The 10739-nt window shown below is 37.6% G+C and overlaps 1 non-coding gene across 1 annotated transcript; it reads right to left on the bottom strand.

Moving 5' to 3' along the window:
- Window positions 1–229: 229 nt before the first annotated feature.
- On the bottom strand, window positions 230–337 carry LOC122295250. Its single transcript, XR_006237912.1, has one exon. It is a non-coding gene; the product is annotated as a small nucleolar RNA R71 (small nucleolar RNA).
- Window positions 338–10739: the final 10402 nt, after the last annotated feature.

Consider the following 10739-nt stretch of genomic DNA (forward strand, 5'->3'; position numbering starts at 1 on the left):
GTATGGAATCTGAAAACCCCTATTTGCATATCAAAGAGTTTGAAGAAGTATGTTCCACATTCGTGGATAGAACATGCACTGATGAGGTCATAAGATTGAAACTGTTTCCATTTTCCTTAAAAGACAAGGCTAAGACATGGTTGAATTCCTTAAGACCAAGATCCATTGGGACTTGGCAAGAAATGCAAACTGAATTTTTAAAGAAATTTTTTCCCATGCATAGAACCAATGCCTTGAAAAGACAAATCATGAATTTTGGCCAAAAGGATGTGGAAACGTTTTATCATTGTTGGGAACGATTCAAAGACCTTTTAAATGCATGTCCTCATCATGGATATGAGAATTGGAGGGTCGTTAGTTTTTTTTATGAGGGGTTGCAACAAAAAATGAGACAATTTGTGGAGACCAAGTGTAATGGAGCATTTTTTAACAAAGAACCTGAGGAAGCTTTTGAATATTTTGATTATCTAGCTGAAAATGCACAATCATGGGATACATCTGATGTTCATGATAGGTCGGAAAGTTCAAGGACAATTTCAGGGGGTGGGAAATATAATCTGAGAGAAGTAGATGATTTGAATGCTAGGTTGGCTACGATTTCTAAGAAATTAGAAACCATAGAACTGAAGAAAGTGAATGAAGTACAAGCTGTACCTTAGATTACCTTGAGCTGTAATATTTGTGAAGGCCAAGGGCATTCAACTAATGATTGCCCAACCATTCCAGCTTTTAAAGAAGTTCTTTTGGATCAATCTAATGCTGTTAATATGGTTGCTAAATCTTTTTCAGGTCCTTATTCCAACACCTACAATTCGGGATGGAGAAATCATCCTAATTTTAGTTGGAGAGGTGATCAAGCTGTTTTACCTGCACCCAACATAGCTGGTCCTTCACAAATTGTACCCTACACTACCCCAGGAGGTCCAGGACCATCTCAATATGCCAACCACATGGTGCCAGCCCAGAAAAAGAACCTTGAAGACAATTTCCAGCAATTATCCACCAACTTCCAGCAGCTGTCCACCAATTTTCAGCAATTCATGCAAAGCCAAGCTGCTATCAACAGTCAAAATTCACAAGCCATTACTGAGATTCGTGGGTCAGTCACAAGGTTGACTACAACCATGAGTGCTCAAGAGAAAGGGAAGTTTCCTGCACAATCTCAGCCTAATCCCCAAGGTCAAAACCACCAATTTCAAAATATGGCAGGAGATTCAAATGTCAAGCAAGTCAAGGCTATTACAACTTTGAGAAGTGGTAAGGTGATTGGCATTCCAGCTCAAGAGGTAGAAAAGAATGGTAACAATTCTAAACCTCCTTCTGAAAATGAGGAACATGATCCTTTGAAATCTGAAAGTGTCCCAAGCACTACACTTGCACCTTTTCCTCAAAGGTTAGCCCCTTTGCACAAAGATAAGCATCACGCGGAAATTCTTGAAATTTTTAAGCAAGTTAGGATTAATATACCATTGTTAGATGCTATTCGACAGATTCCTACCTATGCTAAATTTTTAAAGGATTTATGTACCGTAAAAAGAAAATTGAATGTGCAAAAGAAAGCTTTTCTTACTGAGCAGGTTAGTGCTATTATCCAAACCAACACTCCTCCCAAATACAAGGACCCAGGATCCCCTACCATAGCTTGCATGATAGGGAGCTCAAAAATAGGCCAAGCATTATTAGACTTAGGTTCAAGTGTGAACTTATTGCCTTATAATGTTTATGTTCAGCTTGGATTGGGTGAGTTGAAATCTACTTCTATCACATTGCAGTTGGCTGAAAGGTCTATTAAGATTCCAAGGGGTGTTGTGGAAGATGTTTTGGTTCAAGTAGACAAATTCTACTATCCAGTAGACTTTGTCGTACTCGACATGCAATTGACTAATCATTCTACTTTTCAAGCACCTGTTATCTTAGGAAGACCCTTCTTGGCTACTTCTAATGCTCTCATAAATTGTAGAAGTGGAGTTTTAAAGTTGAGTTTGGAAATATGACCTTGGAGCTAAATATTTTTAATCTTTGCAGGCAACCGCAAGAAGTTGAAGAAGTTCATGAAGTGAATTTGTTGGAAAATTTCATTGATGAAAACTCTGCACATTACTTTCAACTTATTGATTCTTTAGAGGAATTTGAAGAAGATTTGAAAATATTTGATAATAACTCATCTCTTGTTTCCTCAATAGGTCAGCAAGTTACACCACCATGGAGGCCAAAATTTGAGCAACTTCCACCATTGACATCAACCCTCAAGCCTTCGGAGGAGCAATCCCCAACTTTGGACTTCAAACCTCTTCCATTTGAGTTGAAGTATGCTTTCTTAGGACCACAAAGCACCTTCCCTGTGGTAATTTCTTCTCACTTAACTAGTGAACAAGAAGATAAATTGCTAGAGGTCCTTAAGAAACATAAAAAGTCTATTGGGTGGACAATGGCTGATATAAAAGGTATAAGTCCCTTGGAGTGTACCCATAGGATTTATTTAGAAGATGATACAAAGCCTTCTAGGGAAATGCAAAGAAGGTTGAATCCCACAATGAAGGAAGTGGTTAAAGGTGAGGTGTTGAAATTGCTTGATGTGGGTATCATTTACCCCATCTCGGATAGCAAGTGGGTAAGTCCTATTCATGTAGTTCCAAAAAAATCCAGGCTTACCATTGTTAAAAATGAACAAAATGAATCGATTCCTACGAGGATTCCTACTGGTTGGCGCATGTGTATAGATTATAGGAAGTTGAATGCCGCCACTAGGAAAGATCATTTTCCTTTGCCTTTTCTTGATCAAGTGTTAAAAAAAGTTGCTGGACATGCCTTTTATTGTTTCTTAGATGGATTCTCTGGTTACTATCAATTAGAAATAGCACCAGAGGATCAAGAAAAGACCACCTTTGCTTGTCCTTTTGGTACTTTTGCTTTTAGGAGAATGCCTTTTGGTTTATGCAATGCACCAACAACTTTTCAAAGATGCATGCTTAGCATCTTTAGTGACATGATTGAGAACACTCTAGAAGTGTTTATGGATGATTTTTCTGTATTTGGTGATTCATTTTAGAGTTGTTTAACCAATTTACAAGCTGTTTTGGCCAGGTGCGAAGAGAAGCAATTGCTACTTAATTGGGAGAAGTGCCATTTCATGGTACAACATGGCATTGTTCTGGGACATATTGTTTCATCTAGAGGACTTGAAGTAGACAGAGCAAAAATTGAGTTGATTTCTAAACTTCCTACACCTAAGTCAATAAAAGACATTAGATCTTTTCTTGGGCATGCGGGCTTTTATAGCAGATTTATCAAAGACTTTAGCTCTACTTCTAAGCCTCTATGTAAGCTATTGATGAATGATGTAAAATTTGATTGGACACCCGAGTGTCAAGAAGCTTTTTGTCGGCTTAAAACTTTGCTAACCACTGCTCCTATTCTTCAACCTTCTGATTGGTCACTTTCTTTTGAAATCATGTGTGATGCAAGTGATTTTGCTATAGAAGCTGTTCTTGGACAGCGTAGGAACAAACTTCCTTATGTCATTTACTATGCAAGTAAAACTTTGAATTTTGCTCAAAAAAATTATTCTACTACTAAAAAAGAATTACTTGATGTGGTATTTGCTTTAGAGAAGTTTCGTGCATATATTCTTGGTTCTCCTATAGTCATCTTTACTGACCATGCAGCTCTCAAGTATTTATTGACAAAGAAAGATGCAAAACCAAGGTTGATTAGATGGATACTTTTACTCAAGGAGTTCAATATTATCATCAAGGACAAGAAAGGAGTAGAGAATGTGGTAGCCGACCATTTGTCTAGGCTCATAGTTGCTGAAACTGAACAATCGACACCTATTTTTGATTCTTTTCCTGATGAACATCTTATGTTAGCTGAAAATTTGCCTTGGTTTGCTGATATAGTAAATTTCTTGGTGACAGGACAAACACCACCTCATTGGAGCGCTCAAGATATACGAAAATTCATGCATGAGGTGAGATCATTCTTTTATGATGATCCTTACCTTTTCAAGTATTGTTCAGATCAAATCAGTAGGAAGTGTGTACCCAATGATGAAATTTCTGGTGTCTTAAATTTTTGCCATACGGAAGCTTGTGGTGGGCATTTTTCAGCCCACAAAACAGTGGCCAAAATTCTTCAAAGCGGATTTTATTGGCCAACCATGTTCAAGGATGCCTTTAGTTTTTGTAAAACTTGTGAACCTTGTCAGAAATTAGGAGGAATCACTAGGAGAAATATGATGCCTATGCAACCCATACTAGTGATTGAAATTTTTGATTATTGGTGGATAGATTTTATGGGACCATTTCCTTCTTCTTATGGCTATTTATACATTTTGCTTGCTGTTGACTATGTTTCTAAGTGGGTTGAGGTAGTCCCTTGCAAATCTAATGATCATCAAGTTGTTTTAAAATTTTTGAAAGAAAACATTTTTGCAAGGTTTGGCATGCCTAAAGCCATAATCAGTGATAATGGCACCCACTTTTGTAACAAGCATTTCTCGGCCTTAATGAAGAAGTATGGTATCCATCACAAAATCTCTACTCCCTATCATCCTCAAACCAATGGACAAGCTGAACTAGCAAATAGGGAGATTAAAAACATTCTTGAAAAAACAGTTAACCCAAACAGGAAGGATTGGTCTTTGAGATTGTCTGATGCCTTGTTGGCTTATAGAACAGCCTTTAAAACCATTTTGGGCATGTCTCCATATAGACTAGTGTATGGTAAGGCTTGCCATTTGCCTGTAGAGTTGGAACATAGAGCGTATTGGGCCATTAAGCAATGCAATTTTAACATTGATAAAGCTGGTTGTGTGAGAAAATTGCAGTTGTCTGAGTTGGATGAGTTGAGGATGGATGCCTACAACAACTCTAAGTTGTCCAAAGAAAGAATGAAGAACTTCCATGACAAACACATCCAACGTAAGACTTTTGAGTCTAATCAAAAAGTGTTATTGTACAACTCTCGGTTACACTTGTTCCCTAGTAAGTTAAGGTCTCGATGGAGTGGGCCTTATGTGGTACAAACTGTTTTTCCTCATGGTGCTATAGAGATAATGAATCCTCTCAATGGTAACATTTTTAAGGTTAATGGTCAAAGGCTCAAGCCTTTTATTTCTAACTTTGCACCTGAGGAATCTACTCTACATTTGCTTGATCCTAATTGATGGTTCTTGATCTATCCATTTCTTTTCATTGTTTTCTTTTGTTCTTCAGTTTTTATTTTTATTTTGCCTGCATTCCTTTCAAAGCTATCCAGGTACTTCCTTTTCCTCTTTCCTTCAGTTTTTCTTTGAATTTTCGGTTCTTCCTTTAGTTATTTTGCCCCTTAACTACTCTCTTTGTATAAATTCTTTCGTTTCTCTTGCATCATTGAGGACAATGGTACAATCTAGTTGGGGGGTGGAAGAGAATTTATTTCTCTGTTTGCATGCCTTAGACATATTTTGGTCCACTTAAAAAAAAAAAAAAAAAAAAAAAAAAAAGGAGATTTGTTGAGGTCATGGAACATGTGGAATGTAGTGCAAATAAGAGTATATGTCAAAAGAGGGATTTATCCATTTTATTTAGTTGTTAAACCAAGGGAAAGTGGTTAAAAGTTTTGCTAAAACACACACAACACATACCCGGAAGGCCTAGAAAGACTACATTGAGTCATTGTTGGTTGATTTACACTTCAATTGTTTGAGACTCTAATGAACCATATCCTAATGGCTTAGAAAGAAATCTGAAATGAATTAAATGAGAAAAGGGACAAGCCAGGGATAAAAAAAAAAAAAAAAAAAAAAAAAAAAAAAAAAAAGAGAGAGAGAGAGAAGAATCCTTTAGGTAGACTAGTGGTAAGGGCTAACTTGTGAAAGTGTGGGTTGGCGCACATTCATAGGTCTGATTACCCCACTAGGAAATCTAAAAACATAAAAAAACAAAAATTACATTTGTGTAGTGGAAAAGGCTGCCTATTACCGGGGTCCTTACAAAAAAAAAAAAAAAACAAAAAGAAGTAGGCGCCTTTCAAAGTGTAATAGCATGAAAGCCGCCACTACAATGGTTTTGAATTAGAGTAAGACCATGTGGTTTTCTCAGATTGGTTGTTGTGATTGAAACTGTTAATGTCTCTTGGTAGTAGATCTTGGAATTCTAACCCCATTTCCATGCACTTGAAAGAAAGCAAGCTTTGTTACATGTAATTCCCTTGGTTGATTAACTAAATTGTGTATAAATCTCTTAGTTGATACAAAATTCAGATTAATCTATCTCCAGTGTTCTTAAACTCAATAAGTCTATTTCATGGTATGTGATTCTCGAACTTCTTTTGAAATTGTAGTTAGAAATCTCACATTTGCATGAATTCATTCACTTTATTTGCTAGAGTCTAGCAAAAAGCTAGTTGGGGGGTGTGATAAAGGGTTAGAATTGCATAATTAAGTTGTTTAAATGAGTGATTTATTTTATCAAATAAGGATTGAACACTTAATTATGCATCAAATTCTAATATTGAATGTCAAATTAATTGATGCCAATATTTCTGCACATCAAAGTCTCATATTTGCCCTTTAAATACTTAAACTATAATATCATTTCATTTATATATTGTAGGGCATTTATGGAAAGAAAGAAAGAATGGGACTTATGAGAAAATAGAGAAATTGATTATGGTTTTATGGAATCTCATCTAATAGAGATCAAATGCAATATCATTCGGATCACATCAACTCACACATGCAGAAAGAGGATCATTCGGACAGCAACCACTCACTCGGGCAGCACATGGACAGCAGCCACTCACACCAGCTCACACAAGCTGCTACAGCAGGAGAAGAGAACTTACACATGCAGCAACAAACCCACTTGGGCAGCACGTTACAGTAGACTCACACATGCAGAAAAGTGCAAAGACAGCAGCCTTCGAACAGCACTCATTCGAAATGCACACATGCAGAAAACATGGGACTAGCTCACACATGTAGACCAGCATGCAATACACATGCAGACCAGCAGAGCATTCGGATTCACACATGCAGGAACACAGCACATTGCAGAAAAAAGAGCAGCCACTCACACCAGCTCACACACGTTGTACAGCAGCAGAAAGACACCCATTCACACATGCAGGAGCACATCAGACATGCAGAAAAGTGCAAACATAGCAGATAGCAGCCTCAAACGTGACAGCAACTCACACATATAGCAGAACACTCATTCGGACTCAAACATGCAGACCATTCACACATGCAGTAAACATGCAGACCAGTAAACATACAGCAGCAGAAAGACACTCGGACATGCAGCAGCAGCAGAATTGTTTTTTTCGAGTAGCTGAAAGTGCAGCAAAAAATACACTCGGACAGCAGCAGAATTATTCTTCTTTCGGGATGTTTGAACGTGCAGCTGCAGGAGATCACATGGGAAGACAGATGGGCTCTTTACTTTTCAACTTGTTTTTATTCAGTTGGAGGTTTTCATTTCCTGGAGTTCGGTAGCTCAGTTTTTGGGGTATTCTTGCTTTGACAGTGCAGTAGCTTAGCTTGTTTTTATTGTTTCTTTCATTTTCATTTGGCTACAGCAGAACCTAGCTTAGCTTAGAGTTGTTATTTTCCTGGATTTTTGCTTATTTTTTTGTTTAAGTTGGAAAACAGCAGAGGGGGAGGCAGATACAGTTGAGTAGCTTAGTTTGGAATTTTTTTTACTTTTTGTTTAGACCTTGCAGTAGCTGGTTTTGGATTTTCTTCTTCGTTTCATTTTCATTTGATAGAGTAACAGCAGAGTGAGCTTTGAGTTTCATTTCTGTTCTCTTCCGATTAGTAGCAGGCAGCTAGTTTTTTTTGTTTCTTTTGTTTAAGCTGGACACATTATTTTTCTTCTTTTTTTTTACGTTGCAAACTGGAGGTTTACACATTTTTTTTCTTCTTTTTCATCCTTCGGACAGTTCAGTAGCTGAGCTAGGAGTTCTTAGTTTTTCATTTCTTTCAAATAGCTTCACTTTGCTTTTCTTTTTATTAGATGCTAGCAGCTGTTTTTTGGTCTTACACACATTTATTTACTTTGTTTTTTTTGGTTTAGACGCTAGGGGCAGCAGGAGTAGAGAAGTCTTTTGAGTTTTAACTTCTTTTCACTTTGCATTTTTGTTAAAGGCGCCGAGCGGCTTAATATAACATTTTTTCTGCTTCGTTTGGTTTTCGTTCGGCGTAGCAGGAGTAGTCTTGAGTTTTTCTTTTTCTTTTCTCTTCGTTTGAGAGAGAGACGGTATCTTTATTTTTATTCGGCTGCTTCTTCATTTTTTTTTCTGGCTTGCTCTTCATTCTATTTTCTGCACTTTACGTTTCAGTTTTCATTTTAGTGTTTGTTCTCCTGCGGGCAGTGGCAGCATCTTTAGGATTTATCTCATTCGGATATTTTCTCAGATTTTGTCATGACTCAACTTAGATTTATTTTTATCCCTAGAAACATCATGAGTAGCTAATTTCTAAAACTTGGGTTGTGGAATGGGACGTGATTTGTTTTGGATTCTAGATTGATGCAATATTTTGTTGATAATTGTTGATTTCACTATGTTACTAGTCAGATTTAAATTGAAAATAGATTGCGACTCTTGCTCTTGTTTTGTTGTTGACGTAAGGCACAACAAAAGCTTGAAAACTATCAAGGCCTCTCTCAGTTGTTTGTTAATGTGTGTTTGGCTAGTAAAGTAGAAAATCCCTTAGGAAAATATTGCAAAACTTTAGCTTATCTTTTTATCTTCCGATTATTAATGCCTTGATTGGGTTGTTAATTGAGAAAATTATCTAGAATCCAAAATAAAGAGAGTCTCATGCCCAACCCAAGTGTTCATTAATTTGTTTTTTTTTTTAGAAACTCTAATTTCAACTCCGATTATCTTTTTGCATTGCATTTAAATTTTATTTTCATCACTCATACTTGATTCATTTGTTACTCACAAATCTCCTATACGCTTTGATAACCCATTGTCCCTGTGGAATACGATTCTGGACTTATCCTTGATACAACTTGACACTTCTACACTTGGAAGTACATTCGACCACGAGTCAACAGTACTCGTAACTCAGCCTTATTGTTAGTTCCAAAGCCATATTATTGTTAGTTCACAAGTAAGTTATTTGTATGCAAGGTTTGGCATTGGTGCAAGGCCTCATCATGTGTTTTTTGTTCATTCTTATTTATGTGGTTATGCATTCATGACTATATAGTGTTTGATATTTGACCCAACTCTATATATACCAAGTTTCCGTGAACCAAATGATAAAAGAAGTTCTTGATTATCTATTAATTTTACTATATACTTTTATGGATTAAGGAATTTCTATATCCTTTCTGATTTATCCTAACTCATATGTAAGATGCTGATTACAACTGTTTACATCAAAAACATTGAAGCAAAACCACCAAAATAAGTAGGAAATGACTAGTAAAATGCAAATAGCTGCATGATTTGGCAATCATGGATGTACCTCCCTATTTATCATTTATGCTATAATTATATTTCCTAATTGTTGAGGGAAAAATGAGCGTATTGGCATATTCTTGTGAAAACCTATGTAAAATAGTGTTGTAACAAGTGTTGTTGCGGAAAGGCTTGAAGTGCTCATTATTGGTCAAAAGAAAGTGACTTCGCTCGACCCTCGCTTGACAGAGCGCTCGAGCGAACTTGGACAGATTGCATCGCTCGACCCTCGCTCGACATACAGTTCAAGTGAACTCAGGCAGATTCAACTGCTCGACCCACGCTCGACACTGAGCTCGAGCGAACCCAGGCAGAGTGTGTCGCTCGACCCTTGCTCGACACTGAGCTCAAGCGAACTCAGGCAGATTCAACCGCTCGACCCTCGCTCGACACTGAGCTCGAGAGAACCCAGGCAGAGTGTGTCTCTTGACCCTCGCTCGACACTGAGCTTGAGCGAACTCAGGCAGAGTCAACCGCTCAATACTCGTTCGACAGGGCACTCGAGCGAACTTTGACAGATTGTGGCGCTCGACCTTCGCTCGATACTTCGCTCGAGCCAATGTTCCAAATCTCTTACAATGTAGGGTTTTGAAGCGCCTCATTTGATGGGAACTATAAATAGAACAGCTTAACTTCTGTTCTTTGTGTGGAGAATCAGAGCAAAAACCCTAAGGGCCTCCAAGAACTTCTTAGAGCAAACTCTCCCCCATTTGGTTGATTCTCTCTTGGATAAACATTTCTCCACCACAACACATTCAAAATCAACTATTACTTGAGTCCATTGAAGTGGACATTTTTGTTGGCCGGAAGAGTCCAGAGCTGCCGTTGATGCAGAGATCGAGAGGTTCTTGTGGGAAGCTATAAGAAGGTCGGAGTTTCGACACTACATGCGTGTAGAGATCGAGTGGGTCACTCGTGGTGTTGCAAGCCAAGTTTAGCTACTACAAAGGTTTTGTGAGTGTCTCTAAATTGGTTGTAACAAACTAAAATTTCTATAGTAGATTTGAGGTGGTGTCTTACACCTGGAGTGGTTTTAGACTTTGAAGATGTTCTTCAAATGAGTTTCCACTCCGTGATCAAAATCATGTGTTGATTATTTGTGTTATTTGATTCATTTATTAACTGCTTGTTTCTTTAATTTTCAAAAGGCCATAAAAATTGGATTACACCTATTCACCCCCCTCTAGGTGTAGTGTTGGGTAGAACCACTGCTTTTTCAATTGGTATCAGAGAGGGTTCACTCTGCTAGGATTTAGTTGCTGAGTGTGATCCTGCTGTAG

Source organism: Carya illinoinensis, chromosome 14 (assembly GCF_018687715.1).
Source record: "Carya illinoinensis cultivar Pawnee chromosome 14, C.illinoinensisPawnee_v1, whole genome shotgun sequence".
In the NCBI taxonomy this organism is placed as follows: Eukaryota; Viridiplantae; Streptophyta; class Magnoliopsida; order Fagales; family Juglandaceae; genus Carya; species Carya illinoinensis.